The following is a 17,586-nucleotide window of genomic DNA, read 5'->3' on the forward strand; positions in this document are numbered from 1 at the left end:
CTCTCTCACTCACTTTTTACACCTCAACAACGCTGCATCTTAACTCATCCTGCTGCTTCAGCTGCCAACTAAATCTGTGAAGGCACCAGCATGTTTGCAGGGTTGTCACTCAGCTTCTGCCACACCAGTTCTCTCTCTTTCTCTCAAGGACCTCAGCAGCCTCCTTCATCTCTTCATTTGTTTAGTTTACACACAGGAAGGTTGCTGTTAAGGATCCTAGACCTTCATCAAAAAAAATAAAGTAACACACTTGGGTAGAAGCTAATTGTCTAAATTGTTTCAGAAATGAAAGCAAAATCTAAGATAAAACAAAGGCAACCTGAGTAAACACAAAATAAAAGCTCTTACCGAGTAACATACTATGCCAAAATTGAAAGAAATTACAGAAATGATGAGGAAGAAGGTGATTTAAATACATCAGTCTGGGGTTACAAAGATATTTCTAAGTCTCTGGGATTCCAAAGAATCACAGTGAGAGCCATTATCTCCAAATGGAAAAAACTCTGCACAGTAGTGAACCTTCCCAGAAGTGTCAGACCTTCCTAAATTCCTCCAGGAGCACAGTAACTACTCATCCAGGAAGTCACAAAAAAGCAAAGGACAACATCAGAGGACCTACAGGCCTCTCTTGCATCAATAAAGGTCACTGTTCATGACTCCACTATCAGAAAGACACTGGGCAAAAATGGCATTTTTTGGAAGAGTGGCGAGGTGAAAACCACTGCTAACCCAGAAGAACATTTAAGGCTTGTCTGAATTTTGTCAAAACACACCTTGATGATCCTCAAACCTTTTGGGAGAATGTTCTGTGGACTGATGAGTTGAAAGTGGAACTACTTGGAAGACCGGGGTCCCGTTACATCTGACGTAAACCAAACACAGAATTCCACAAAATGAACATCATACTGTTGGCTCAAATTTAGCCTATTACCCAAAAACACTTAAAATTCAACATAGAAGCCAATACTCACATCTACCTCTGAGCCCAGTTGGAGATAGAAAAAAATACACCAGCCGTGAGTGAGAAGAAGCAAGGGTCCAGCTTTATTGTTCCATTCCACCACACAAGATCCACACCGATGAGAATTCTCAGAAGTGATCCCAATACCCTGAGCTTAAGCTCCAGTATTTATACTGTATTTACACACTAAATAACCCAGATGTTTCAAGAAGACTATGATCTCACTACCAATAGGGTTAAAAAAGAGCTCATTTACCTTACTCTTATGTTCCATAAAAGGGCTATTTCACTTACACATAGAATTGAAACCAGGGGTTTTAATTTACACATAAAATCAGAACCCAGGCATTTCTAATAACCCAGAAAATAAAAACCCAGAGTTTTGAATTACACAGAGAATCAGAAACCAGAGTTTTCAGTTACCTAGGGCATCAGAAACTTCGTTTTTCATTTACCTAGGGAATCGAAACCAGAGAGTTTGAATAACCCGTAAAATAGAAAGTGGACAAGACTAAACAATCTAGAGTGACCTTGGTCTTACTGTTATCTCGCGGGGGGGGGGGGGGGCAGCTTGACTCAGCCACCCTTATAAATGGCTCCTCATGGTTCTTTCTTAAAATTAAGGCCTTCCTTGCGAGACAAGAACCCTCACCATTTGAGTCATGAGTAAGTTTACATTTTCCTGTATTTCTAGTTTATAATTTATTTTCATATTTGCACTATATTTCTTATTTTATATATATTTATACTACTTAAAAAGCGGTTTACTGTACTTCCAACTTCTTAATATCATTACAGTTCTACTGTCCTGCATATCCTACTATTCTGTTTTTTTATAGAGAGTTTCTCTATTACTATAAGATATTATTAAAGTTATTCATGTGTGTGTATGAGAAAGAGAGAGTGTGTGTGTATGTTGTGTCTACTTGCCCGCCCTTGACTGTACGAGCGTGTGTGTGTGTGTGTGTGTGTGTATTAGCCCTCCTCAGCTCAGCTCGTATACCTCTTTTTGACTTTTTTGACTACTACTGCTCTTAAAGATCTTTAAAGTGTAATTCCAATTTGTCAATGTCCGCCTAATCCCGCTTCTATGTGTCTAGGTGCCCGTCTTTTCTTCTTCTCCCCTTTGCTGGATGCTAGGTCTCCCTTATGTTTATTTTATGACATTTTTTATCCACAACAATACTTACGGTCAAGCATAGTCTGTAAGTTGAAACTCAAGCGCAACTGGATTATGCAGCAAGACACTGATCCAAAGCATAGGAGTAAGTCCGAGTCCTAGAACTAAGTGAAAGACTGATCTCCAGTTATCGAAAGCATTTCGTTGCAATTATTGCTGCTAAAGGTGGCACAACCACCTTTAGAGAAACTTTTGTGTGTGCATGAGAAACCTTTTGCGTGCGCATGAGAAACATTTCATGTGAGCACGAGAAACTTTTCTTAACATTTCTTAGTGATGCAAGCATCCCCATTCTCATGACTACACCTTTCAGATTAATTTTATGTTAGTTACTGAATGATTCATAGTAGGTAAAGAATAATACAGTATGCTTCAGGGCACAACTTAAAAAACATAATTCCCTTTAAGAAAAGGTTTCAAGTAGAACCAATTTAGAAAACTAGAACAATTACCAAAACAAAAACCCCTGAACTAACCAATTTTCCTAAGAGAATAGACATTTTGCAAAAATAAATAAGTAAATAAAAATAAAACAAAAACAGATATGAAATATTCAAACTCTTAGAAAAAAAATTCTTGGCCCACTCAGGAAACCTATGTTGAACCTTACAATGTAGGATTTCCTTATCAGAGGTTTCAAGTAGAACCCCATGAGGATACTAAGAACCGTTGTCTTTATTTAAGTCTGAGGGGTGGAAAAATCATAAATGTAATTGCCTACCAGACAAGTAAAATATCCAGTGTGCAGTGTGCAGGTTTTGGTCACCTGGAAAACCGAGTAGGCTAAAAATTAGTAGCTAGTATACAGTAATATAATAATGCATGGCAGGCAAGTTAATTAGGTATGTGCATTGATACAGACTAAGATAAATGAATGAGTTACAATTATGATTATCATTCTAACAAGTTTTCTAATGTAGCACATCGTATTTGCGCACTGGACAAAAAGTCAGGAAGTGGATGGATAACGTTGGGCTATGAGATGCTGATATGTTCTGGTATTGCATATAAAAGATATTTATCAAGCCTGACTAGTATCTTCATTTTCTGTTGACTGCAAGGCAACTGCATGTTGTGTTGGCAGGAGAGTTATATAACTCTCAGGTTTTGTGCTGCACTTTATTTTCCTTGGTTTCATCAGTGTTTCCACATACCTGTGTGTTCCTGATTCTGAAATGTTTGTCAACTGTGTGCGAAAATTTATCTGCTTAGTAAAAACCTGTTTTATCAACAGCCAGAGCATTGGGTGTAGTGCGGCAGGTGGTGGGATTTGGAATGACTAGCTCATCCTATAGTTACAGCACTAAGATGCCACTCTAATGTGAAGTGCATTAAATTGTAAATATAGCAATATACCAAATGAAAACTTGTTTTACAAGTCAATAAGGAGCATTTTTCCCTGGTTCTTAAATCTACTTGTCTGCCAGGCAACTATGAATAAAAATCTAATAGGCTGGACACAAAATCTGCTTGTCCATTCCTGAAGTGTGTATCTGTTCTGTCCGTTTAGACTTTCTGGGTTGCAATAGTAAAACAGAAGTTGCCGTCTTTTAATAATTTCATTGTGAAGCAGAACTACTGGATTGAGCTGTAACATCTGTGATTAGCTAAAGATGTGCTCACCTTCTAATGATGAACAAATCTGGTATCTATTCTGCCATTAACATTTCATGTCCCAATAAGTCAGCACTAGATATGAGGAGTAATTGCTGAGGTAATTGAATTTGCTTGGGTAGTTTAGCATCATTTGTCCATCATGGTGATGACACGAGAGAGCTCAGGAGAGTCTCCTTATAATCAGATTATAATTACAGTCACATATTCATATGTCTCAGCCAGGCCTATTGTGCAGCAGACAACATAATGGTAATGCCTCAGGATGGCTGACGGAAAGATAAAACCGAACAAACATACACATGTTCATGGGATTTTATTTGGAAAGATGGATGTTGCTGAAAATGTGCTGGAAACAATACAAAATCCATATGCATATCCTTAGTGAGCATAAAGATTTTGTTTTATATCAGTGTGTCTTTGAAAAATGATTGAGATATTTTAAGAAAATTATACCATCTGTTATTTGAATTTAATAAATAATTCACAGGAGGGAATGGGTTTAGGATCTCTCTATTACATACTTTCCTTTCTCTCTCAATAATGCATGAATGTAGTTTGGAAGGTATTGAAGATTTTGTAGAATTTTGTAGGATTTATCTAGGTATTCACATCAACTATAATGCTAGTATATCATTTTAATCAGAGAGCAAAACAGATGGAGTAAATGCATTGGGATTTGGGTGTAGATGATATATACCATTGAAGTACTGTTACTTTATTGTACTTAAAAAAAAAGGATTGGATATTAACATCGGTAAGCTGATTAACAACCTATGACACCTTTGTGTTGAACCAATTTCCTCATTTTCCCAGTTGTTCATAAGAACAGAGTATTTGTTTAGCTGATAATGAGTCCAGCTCACTGACATTTAAAGCTGTCATTTACAGGGTGACTAGAATGAATTAAGCTTAATTAGGTTTGTGCTCCTTCACACTTTTTTTCACTACAGCATGACTTCTTAATCCAATCCATCTCTTTATTTGATTTTATTCACATATTCACGTATTGTGTGTGTGTGTGTGTGTGTGTGTGTGTGTGTGTATATATATATATATATATATATATATGTGTGTGTGTGTGTGTGTGTGTGTGTGTGTGTGTGTGTGTGTGTACATACACACACACACACACACACATATACATATATATATATATATATATATATATATATATATATATACATATATATATATATATATATATATATATATATATATATATATATATATATATATATAAATTCACAGATATGATCAGCTTAATGAACACCCAAATAAGTTTTTAATTATGACATGGAAGGATTTTGTTGATGATGGACGCAGACCCTGAATCAGACTACCTTCTTGGTTTTTATTTGCACCTCGGGTGATTACCAGGAGGAAGGTGAGAAGATTTGACACTTTGCAGATAGATTAATTTACTGCTGCAGCCAGACCAGGGGGTGATAATGAGGTCGAGGATTAAAAGCGGGCGATCAGTCCACTGTTGGCAATGTGAAGCCTTGTTAAAGTACACTGTTCCTTTTTGTCACTGATCTGCCATGTAATTATAGACTAATCTCTGCCTCGGAGATGTGTCAAGTTAAAAAAAAAAATCTGTGAAAGGGACTTTCAGTTGTCCTTGTTTGTTTAAACTCTGCCAGTGTCTTATGTAAGCCTTTATCATTTGGTAAAGGTCTGAATTCACATGTGAACAATATGTACAATGAGCATATGCTTTGTAAAAAAAAAAATTGGTATTTTGAGTCAGTGGGCAAAGCACTTCATCCAAAACAATGGTCTGGGAAAGTGCAGATACTCTATAAAACTGGTGTCTTCCCTCATAATAGTCACCATGTCAGTCATAGTTACATTCAAGTACATGTTTCTTATATCAGTGGTATGATACTGACAAAAGAATAGCACTTAAACTCTCTCAGGCTATTTTTTGAAGCAGTTAACTGTTCAACATAGTCACCACTTAATGGCGACACATGCAGCCCGAGGCGTTCCCCTTAAATTATTCCCTATTTAACCTTTCCCTGAGTAGCAGGGTGGCTGAGCGGGAGCAGAGCGTTTAGCATAATGAGGGTGCTCATCAAAAGGCCATTGCACAAGCAGAGTCCATTTGACCCATTGTGTACACATTGTACACTCATACACGTACTTACACACACACACACACACACACACACACACACACACACACACACACACACACACACGCACGCGCGCGAGCGCACACACACGCACGCACACACAATTCCACAGGAGCCCTGAGCACAACCGGCACGCACACTGCTTCTCATTTCAGATGAAATCATTGGTCTAAGCAGCATGTCATCTATAATTAATGGCCACTTCTGAGTGTAATTTATTGAGATCTCACCTGTGGCCCTGTTCCCCATCCCAGCTGGACTCTATCCCCCACCTCCTCACATTTGCCCCCCACTTATGGCTTAAACAACCATCAACACCTATTCATGTGATAGAGAACTGTAAATGGATGACTTAAAGTGCTACACTAGGCAAGGCCAGAGCAAGGTAGGATTATTTTTATAGCATATTTCATACACAAAGGCAATTCAAAGTGGTTTCAAAGTACAATAAAAAATGAAGACAAAGACCATTAATGGATAAAAGAGAAATATGAAGATATTCATATTATAAAAAAGTTTAAATTAAAGTGTAAAAGACAATAAATTAGAAATTAAGAATATAAATTAAACGCTTAATTAAAAGATGATTTAAACAAATACATTAATGGAGAGAAATAAAAAAATTAGAATGAACTTCTAATGTGTGGTTATTTTTATACAGACAATCTATTAATCTGTAATACAGATTTTATTTAGATAATCTATATGTCTTTTAAATTGGATTTTATTTGTTAAAAAACAATGTTATGTGTGAAATGTGCTATGGTGATATGTGGCCACCCATATCGGCCAAATCATCTAGCCGATAATGTGCAGTTCGCCTGCATTAAGGCTAAGCAAAACGAGCAAGAAGTTGGGAGCATTTCTACTAAAGATGAAAACTTATGTATGTTCAGCAGGTTAGAGCTTTTGTTTATCTTTATACTTCAGTTTTAATGCGTGAATAAATATACTTCAAAATTCAAAATAATATGGGAGAGCACGGTGGCTTAGTAATTGGCACATTTCCTCGCACCACCAGGGTTGGGGGTTCAATTCCCGCCTCCGCCCTATGTGTCAGACTTTGCATATTCTCCCTGTGCTTCAGGGGTTTCTTCCGGGTTCGCTGTTTCCTTCCCCAGTCCAAAGACATGGGTTGTAGGCTGATTGGCATCTCTAAATTGTCTGTAGTGTGTGAAAGTAAGACAGCCTGAGTAAGCTAAGCGGTACATGCAATTACTCCTTGTAATGTGTTGATATGTACACTATGTCAATCCCACTCTACCTATCCATCAATAGAAAAGGACCACCATAAGATCAACGCTATTATGTGGCTGGTGGAACATTCTTAGCCCATCAGTGACACTGACGTGATAGTGTAGAAAAGTGCATCAGGTGGAACAGCGTTGCTTGGATTCTTAAATGCCTTAATTTCACTGCTGGGTAGATCCAGAAATCTCCAGCTAACAATGCTGCTTAGAAATGATGATGTGTAGAAGGCAGTTGCCAAAAATTGTGCATGGACAATTATGAGTTTTAGGGTATAACTGAAGGCCTAAAAGTGAACCAACACGCCAGGCGTATCTAATCAATATCCAATAAGTGCCAGTGATGTATGTGAAACACTCAAAAAACACCACACAATATCATATCAGTATTACTGCTGTAATGAGGATAATAAATCCACCACCCAAATGAAGTGAGAGCATAGAAGGTGGTCCTGTGGTGGTAAGGTAGAGGAGTGCTGACAAACTGTGCACAGTAATTAGTTACAGATATTATACACCTACAAAGTAGCATATATAGTCGGTGGACCTTGATAAAATTGCAGATGAGTCTCAGGTGTCCCTAATAAACTGGCATACTGTGTAACCATTAACCATGAATTATTAGTTTTATGGCTATAAATATGACAATGCAAGGTGATTGTGATGTTTGATTGTGATGTTTTGTTTCATAGTTGATTGTGATGTTTTGTTTCATATTACCACTGCCTTGGACTCTTAAAACACGAGATGCATTTAGACACAAAGTGAATAAAAGCATACTTCTCTGTTCAATCCTCATTAAACATTCTATTTTCATCAACCTTTTCTTTTTTTAAATAATCTATGTTGTCAGTTGGCTAATCAGACTAAATAGGGTAAATAAAATGAAAGATCTGTGAAATGTTTCCCCTTCCTGAGATAATGTCTCTAGCCATGGAGCTAGTCTGATGAGCTGCCATGAACAAATAATTTACAAAACTGCATGTGATTGTACAAGAAGCAGTGATAGTTTAGATTTAGAAAACTTGATATCACTGAATTACAGCTAGTTTACATTTGCAGTTTTGTAATTTATCGTCTCTGCTACAGTATCTTTTCAAGAACTCAGTTCAGCCCACTAAAATCATTTTCTGGGCCCGAATCTGGACCATGGTCCACCAGTTGATGAGCCCTGTTTACAACTAAGCTGCTATGCTTATAACTTTTGGAGACCAGCAACTCCATTTGAGGCCTCCATTATGTGTTGATCCTGATCCCCTGCTGCATTCTCCCCTCCTCCCCACTGCCTCTTTGGTAGCAGTAGCTTCACGTGGAGACGGTCTCCTGCAGGGCTGCCAGCTGTCAGCAAGCCTCTCCTTTATACACTCCAGCCATCAATATCCTCCCTCTGCTGGGGCAGCCTGATGTACACCTCCAGTACGCTGGACACAAAATGATTTAGTTTGAAGTGTCTGTTACAGTTGCAGGGCACTGGGGCTTTAATACAGCATTGTGTGTAAATAATGACTTCAAATGTTCTTCATATGTGTAATTAAAAAAATATAATGACTTTATTTGACCTCAGGGTTTTCCTTCAATTTTGATTTCCACTCCTTACATTGCTTGTGGTTCTTTCACGTTGTACAGATCAGCTCATCTGAGCCTTGTGGAAAGAAGCCCTCATGTCAATGCGGTATTTATCACTTTTGATAAAGAAGAAATTAGTGTGAAAATAAGGTCGTTGATCACAGGCGGTTAGATAAGGTGTCAAGGGAAAAAAATCAATATCTGAAGTGTAACTTGCCATGCACGAACATGGACAAGACAGCAAAAAGCAAAGTTGCCTCAGGTTGTCAATGTTACCGTGAAACTTCACCTCAAACCCATTATTAAATGCCACTTCAATCTTTGAATAGACTCTCAAACTCATCCAGTGAAGAAAAGTTACTTACAAGTACCATTTATGCCACAATCACTGCACAATTATGAGGTGTATGTTATGGTGTCTGTATTTTCTAATATCACATGTGTATTAGTCCTGAGTGTAATAACTCTATTGATAGTTTGTTCTGAAGATCTGATTGTACAGTATGTAGCTCCAGGGGTCTGTTCTTTGGATTGGAGCTCTTACCCTGTCCATCACCCCCTGTGTGTGTGGAGTGCAGTAAGAGAAGGGAACAGATGGGAATCCGATTGAAGAGATGGGTCGCTTCTAATTACCTAATGAGCAAAAGGATCAGCTTGATTTGTCGCTCTTGTTAGGTTAAGTGGAGAGAATTGACTGAGAAGCCAGTCTGCCATTTTGGCTCAAGTCTCTTTTCCATCTCCTTTTTATCTGTGCAACTGTAACCAGCAACTGGACCCACTGGTAGTGAAGCTAACATTGAGGGTTTATATATATATATATATATATATATATATATATATATATATATATATATATATATATATATATATATATATATATATCTGCAAGACATAAAAAATGGTTTGGTCTCATTAATTGTAGGAAGACAAACTCAATTTTTGAAATGCATTACTTTGAAGCAACTTTCATTTGGTTTTTGATGACCAATCCAAGAAAGGTAAATAAACTCTAATGTTAATAGTTATGAAGATGATGCATGCTTTTCTTTGAAAGTGTAGCTTCAGATCACTGTAGATTTAGACTTGATGCCACAATTATTGTGGAAAGAAAACTTTGTAAAAACACAGTTGAGAAAACGTGATCCTGCAAGATTGTTTTCATTACCAGTGTTTTGCCAATGGTGGAATGACTGTCCTTGGGAAATTTATTTTCCATTCTAGCATTAGGCATAACGTACAGTGGGGGAAATAAGTATTGGAGGCGTCAACATTTTTTTTTCAGTAAATATATTTCCAATGAGGCTATTCATTTTAAATTTTCACCAGACTTCAGTATTAACTCAGGAAATCAGGACATACAAAGAATTCACAATATTAAAATTCATAAATAAAGTTATGTGTAATAGTGGAATGACACAGGAAAAACGTATTGAACACGCTAAGAAAAAGCAATTCTCAAAGGCCAGGTAAGGCAAGGAACCAGCTGAAATCCATAAGTAATTATACCCCCTATCTGTGCAAATTAATATCAGCTGGGTTAGTAAATTGATGGTCTATAAAAAGGCTTTTCATTACCAAGGTGTCACACAAGAAACATCTCATGATGGGTAAAAGCAAAGAGCTCTCCCAAGACCTTCACAACCTTATTGTTGCAAAACATATTGATGGAATCGGATACAGACGTATTTCAAACATCTGAATCTTCCAGTAAAACCATTGGGGCCATTATCTGCAAGTGGAAGCAACATCACTCCATCATCAACCGGCCACGCACAGGAGCTCCTCGCAAGACTTCTGACCAGGGAATCAGTAGAATAGTCAGAAGAGTAGCTCAAGAGCCAAGGACAACTCGGAAAGAGCTCCAGAAACACTTAGAGGCAGCAGGTGCCATCTTCACAGAGAAAACAATAAGTAATGTACTCCACTGCTCACGCTCACCCACAAGAAACCATTATTAAAGAAAAGGCCTGTTGAAGCTCGTTTAAAGTTTGCTACAACTCGTTTGGACAAGCCTATGAAATACTGGGAGAGTGTAGTCTGGTTAGACGAGAGCAAAATTGAACTTTTTGGCTGTCATACTGCACACCATGTTTGGAGAAGAAATGGCATTGCACATCACCCTAAAAACACTATACCAACAGTGAAGTTTGGAGGTGGAAACATCACAGTGTGGGGCTGTTTTTCATCGCATGGTACTGGCAGACTTCATATAATTGAAGGAACGATGAATGGAGCCCTTTACTGGGAGATTCTTGAGAAGAATCTGCTGCCATCCACCAGGATGATAAAGATGCAAAGGAAACTCTCAATAGGTTTCAGAGAAAAAAATCAAGGTGTTAGACTGGCCCAGTCAATCACCTGACTTGACTCCAATTGAACAAGATGTAAAGACAATGTGTTTAGGTGAATAGGCCAAAATCACACCTGAATACTGTAGCCCATTAATTTCTTCATACAGGAAGCGTCTTGAAGCTGTCATTATAAACAAAGGTTTCTCCACTAAGTATTAAATACATTTCAATTAGCGTGTTCAGTACTTTTTACCTGTGTCATTCCTCTTTATTACACATAACTTTATTTATAGACTTTAATGTTGTGAATTCTTTATATCCCCAGATTTCTTGAGTTAATACTGATGTCTGGGGAAAATTTCAAGTGAATAACCTCATTGGAAATATATTTACTAAAAAAATGTTGACGCATCCAACACTTATTTCCCCCACTGTATGTCAATACATCACATGGCATGTTTCAGCTCTTTTTTGTGATCATTATGATCAATAAAGAAATCCAAATAAGCACCTCTATTAGGACTGTAACACACTGTTATTTGTCACATATACAGTTCATTGCAGTAGAGTGAAATACTTTTCTTCACATATCCTAGCTTGTTAGAACGCTGGGGTCAGAGTGCAGGGTTAGCCATGATAATGCACCCCTGGAGCAGAGAGGGTTAAGGACCTTGCTCAAGGGTCCAACAGTGGCAGCTTGGCAGTGCCAGGACTTGAACCTCCGACCTTCTGATCAATAACCCAGAGTTTTTGCTATAACAAATACCTAAGCAAAAAATAATACTTTTATGAGGCAATCACAAGATTTTAGACATCTATAAAGTGTCCTAAGTATATTATTGCTAGAGAATTGTAGTCAAAACCCCAATTTCTGTCCACGAGATGCATTTAGACACAAAGTGAATAAAAGCATACTTCTCTGTTCAATCCTCATTAAACATTCTATTTTCATCAACCTTTTCTTTTTTTAAATAATCTATGTTGTCAGTTGGCTAATCAGACTAAATAGGGTAAATAAAATGAAAGATCTGTGAAATGTTTCCCCTTCCTGAGATAATGTCTCTAGCCATGGAGCTAGTCTGATGAGCTGCCATGAACAAATAATTTACAAAACTGCATGTGATTGTACAAGAAGCAGTGATAGTTTAGATTTAGAAAACTTGATATCACTGAATTACAGCTAGTTTACATTTGCAGTTTTGTAATTTATCGTCTCTGCTACAGTATCTTTTCAAGAACTCAGTTCAGCCCACTAAAATCATTTTCTGGGCCCGAATCTGGACCAAAGCAAATATGGGCCAAATTTTGAGTCAATATTATATTTGTATATTCATACCTGTAAGCACAAACATCATTGGTGTCAGATTTGAAATTTATCTTTTGGTGCCCACATACTCTTCGCTCCAACTGCTGCCATACAGAGGACAGGTTGAGAGGAGGGTCTGTGAAACAAACCCCAACAGCTGTTGTAATTCATGTTTTGTGAGAGGTGTTTATGTACATTGTGTCTGAGTGTGCTGAACGCTGCTCGCAGTATGAGGGCCGTGTTTTTCATCGTCTCTGTGTGACCCCCCTCCCCCCACCCCCCTTATTGACCATGTTGCACATTATAAATCAAAGGCGGCCATGGCGCTCCTGCAAGTGGCTAATGAAGGCTCATTTTTAACATCGCTAAATGGTCCTGACAAAGAGTCTAATGAGGAAATCAATAATTTAGTGATTGTTGCTTTGCTTATACTAATACATCCCGCTTGTTGGGCTGGAATCCAGTGAAAGGCAGGCTATTTTTTACTGTGCCATTTCTGCGTATCAGCATGTTTTTTTGTTTTTTTTGTAGATTAATTTTCTGCAGTGGTCTTGTGACTGATGGGAAGACATTCTGCTTTAGAGATACTAAAAAGTCTCGTTCTGAATTAAACCAGATGACAAGGCAGTCACTTCCTTTCTAATTACAGAGATATAGATTGATTATAAAGCATCTGAGATACTTTTCAGGAGTGTAAAAATACATTTGCTTTACTTCTAAACTCATAAAGAGGACGTAAAGGTGCACCAAGAAATGTTTCAGGTTCAGAAATGTTTCAATATTCAGCTCTTTTTAATATTTTGTTTTAAAGTTTTTACATTCTTCACATCACATCCTAAGCAATCCTAAAGCGGTGGTCATTATGAAAATCTGTCTTTAATGGAAGGACCACTTACACTAACCTCTTTGGTCTTCCACTGGACTTAGAGCAAGTGGGGTCTGGCCCCTGTGCTTTAGTGGGATTCTCTTTGAATCTTCCGAGCTCTGAAGTTAAGCGCTTTTTTTAATCAATGATATGAGATGTAGTTTCTATCATAATCATATTACTGAACTGTCTGTAATTTTGTAATTACCTTATGGTTATGCAAATGTGAAGCATATTGTTTGTCTTACTCTTCATTCTCTGTTACCCTTCTTCTATCACCACATCCCTCACTCAAGTATCTCTCTGATGGATTTTGGACTGTGTCTGCATTTTCTTTAATGAATGTTTGCACTTATATAATACAGTAGATGCAGTAACATGCATATTTTGGCATAGCATAGTAAAAAGGCAGTCACACGTTCAAACAGCAACACCTAAGTTGCAAGTTGCTGGGTTATATTTGAATATAATGACAACTGCCTTTCTAGCTCGATGTATTTTGGTATGACAGAATAATATAATGGTGATGATGTGATGTAGACATGATGTAGTACAGTGCATTATAAAAAGTCAAATAAATTCGAGAGCTTCTAAAATATGCTCTGGAGGAGAACTCAGCATTTGGTGGAAATATGGATATTTATTACACTGCTACATAGTAAAGGTTTTAACAGTGGCTGTCATTACAGTGTAACAAGAGTTATCTCTGATAATTTTTTTTTTTTTTTTATCTGGCCCTTAAATAAAGTGAGGTTCTAATTTCTGCTAACAGGTTTTGTACGAATGTTTGTCATCAATATCATTACACTGACTTATTATATTTAACCGAGATATACAACATATCAGAACTACACTGAGCTACAGTACAAAGTCAGTTATTACATATTACAATGTTCTAATGCAACTAGGCCCAGACGTTTTTATAACACAACCTTATATCGTCATGTCACTTGACTTGACTATTATATAAACTCGATGGAATCAGTTTCTGCAGTGGCAGACACTTATTGAAATAAACGTTTATAAATGTTTATGTAGGTTTATGTCCAAGGTCACACAGGCTTCATGCAGGTGCCATGTGTTACCTAAAATCAGGTTATTATAATGAAAACAGAACTGATGTAAGGCATATATTAATAAGTAGTTTATTGTGACAGGCTTCAGCTTCTATTCACACTGACCATTAGCTCAATATAATTTACATGAACTAATACCATAGCATTTTATTATCTTAAATGACATGACCCATCAGTGTGTCTAATGATACCTACACATATTTCCTATCAGATTTACTGAAAAATTCATAGTATGTACTGCACAATATGCTGTTAAGATAAATGAATAATGGTACTGAATAATAAGATGAGAGTTAAAGGGATTAATTGTAATCCTACTTCGAAGATTGCACACAGATGTGTTCTTCATCTGCTATACTGAGCCCTGTATAGTCAAAAGTTTTTTTGAAGAAACCACCCTCACACAAATCACAAGCTTTACAATAAAAATGCAGATATAATCATTAGAACAGAAATAACTCTTACCGACAGTATATCTTGTCTTTCCCATATAGCACTTGTATTTGTAATAATTTCAATCTTTGGGACCATGATCAAACTCTCTTTTTAGTTACCTTGTCTTGATGCAGAGCTTCAGGTAATTATGTGTGAATGACCTGCTGGGTGTGATATTGAGTGATAATGAAGATGGGCCTTCACCCATCCATCTCTGCCTCTTCCTTTTGTCTGAAAGCTCTACACACTCCAGACCTCCATTACTTACAGGCTGGGAGCTTGCAGGACTCTGGCTGTGAGCAGACAACTCATCTGACCCTTCTGACCTCTGGAGCTCAGTTTACATTAGCTGCTGATCAAAGATCAACGTCATTCACTGAAGATCATTAATCACTTGGTGGAAATCAGACTTTGGTGACATATAAAAATGTGGCCAGAGGTTGTACATTATCATGACTTGGGTTCTGTGTTCTTCTATGTAGTCAAATCATGTTTGTACTGTTAATATATCTGCACAGTCTTGTGGTAATTAATGATTTGTATAATAACTCAATTATAAGGGCTAAGCAATTTATAATATAGCAATCTGAGGCGTATTAGAGTTTTCTTCAGAATATAATGAAATAATAGTTAGCCATGCTCATGAGGGTGGTAAGTGGTTCAGTGCACCTTTTTATGCTTTATGCTTGTAAATTGTGATATCATTTGTACTAAATTTAGAAATGCTTCATTAGGGACTAAAGATGCTCAGCATGAATTATTTTGGGTAAAAGACAAAAAAATAAAGAAGCCAACCACTATTACGGACTCCAAAGAGATTATGTTTGGAGTCCAAGGTAAAGCACGAATTGCAGTATTATATTCCGGGGGGAATATAACACCAATATGTTTTATTAAGTGGAAAAAAACAAAACATATCTTAAGGGACAAAAAAATTTCTCTAATGTTTACAGTCATTTGGATGTGGCTTCATCGGGGTCTTAATATGGGTGGAATGCATTTTGTAATCTACTGTATATTATTTTGAAAAGACTCACACACTTGCAGATCTGTAAGAATTTACTAAGAATTTACTAAGGTCCTATTAAGCCACATTCATATGTCTCAGTGAGTTGTGATGTTAGAGGCAACTGAATTAGATTAACTGAAGGCAACTTGGAGGTAACTATTCTTTCATGATTAATATTTTACCAGTGCCATGTTGAATCAAGGTGTGATACATTAGTTTGGTGATCAGGTGACCAGCTTCATCTCACTGTTTGGCATGGTCACTCACTTTTTAATGATCTGTGCAGACACTTGTGTCTTACATGCTGCTCACAACTTACACAGTGACTTCCTCAGCTGTAAGACTCCATGAGTGCTTAAATTACTGTTCCTCAGACACAACCTGATTATTTGAGTATTTGAGTACTTGTCATTGAAATATGAATACGACATTACATACAGAAAGGGCCTCATTTATCAAGCTGGATACGAATGTATGTAGTGTTAAACTGTTCATAGGAGCATTTACACAAGAAATTTGATAATAATGAAAATCCCAGTGGGGCAAGGTGGCTTAGTGTTTAACACGTTTGCCTCGCACCTCCGGGGTTGGGGGTTTGAATCCTGCTTCCGCCCTGTGTGCACAGAGTTTGCATGTTCTCCCCGTGCTTTGGGGGTTTACTCCAGGTATCCCGGTTTCCTCCCCTAGTCAAAAGGCATGCACTGTAGGCTGATTGGCATTTCCAAATGGGTGTGTGAATGTGTGCACTGTACAATGTGATGGGTTGGCACCCCATCACAGGGTGTCCCCCACCTTGTGCCTCAAGTTCTCTGGGATAGGCTCCATGCTCCATGCAACCTTGTGTAGGATAAGCGTGATGTAAAATGGATGGATGGCTGGATGAAAATCCCCTAATTTTGGAAAAACGTTTGCATCCCACTCGTGCTCCTGAGTGTATATAAATATACATGTAAGAAGGCTAACTACTGTAAACCTCTACTTGACTGACTTTTCATATAATTTGCATAGATTTATGGATTTTTATATATGTTTTATACTGTCGAGGTTAAATTGCTTATTTTTATTATGTTTATATTTAGCAGATACCCTCATCCTGAGACACTTACAGAAGTGGAACTATAGGGGTGGCTGTGGCTCAGGTGGTAGAGCGGGTTGTCCAATAATCGTAGGGTTGGCGGCTCGATTCCCGGCCCATATGACTCCACATGCTGAAGTGTCCTTGGGCAAGACACTGAACCCCAAGTTGCTCCCGACGGCAAGTTAGCGCATTGCATGGAAGCTCTGCTACCATTGGTGTGTGAGTGTGTCTGTGAATGGGTGAATGAGACACAGTGTAAAGCGTTTTGGATAAAAGTGCTATATAAGTGCGCTATTTACCATTTAACTATAGAGTGTATAATAAAAAAAGAGTGTATAATAATAAAAAGAAACACACACACACATCCTCATGCTAGTTTATTAAGTCAGGGAATAAGAAGACAAGAACATTTTTGTGAAAGCCAGCTGTTTTATATTATCTGCATTATTTAAAGAATATGAAAGTGAGCCAACACAAACCCAAAAAATAAGACAAATAAAACTAATCATTAATTATGACAAAAGGAAATTTCGGTTTGTCTTACAAGAACATTTACACAGAACTTTACTAAAATATTGATAAATGAGGCCCATTGTTTGCACGAGGATTTACTCTAGTTATGCGGTCTTAATAAAAATCCAGTTTAGAAAAATGTTCGTATCATACGCGAGCTCCTTCACAATTTAGTCGCTTCTTTACCATTTAGCTGTCGTTTTGTAGTTTTCAGCTCTTTTGTGTAGTTTTGTGGGCATCACTAAATGTGTTCGCTGTGTGTGCTTAATAATTTACAGGTGATTGTCATTTATCAATATGTGAG

Source organism: Ictalurus furcatus, chromosome 17 (genome assembly GCF_023375685.1).
Source record: "Ictalurus furcatus strain D&B chromosome 17, Billie_1.0, whole genome shotgun sequence".
In the NCBI taxonomy this organism is placed as follows: Eukaryota; Metazoa; Chordata; class Actinopteri; order Siluriformes; family Ictaluridae; genus Ictalurus; species Ictalurus furcatus.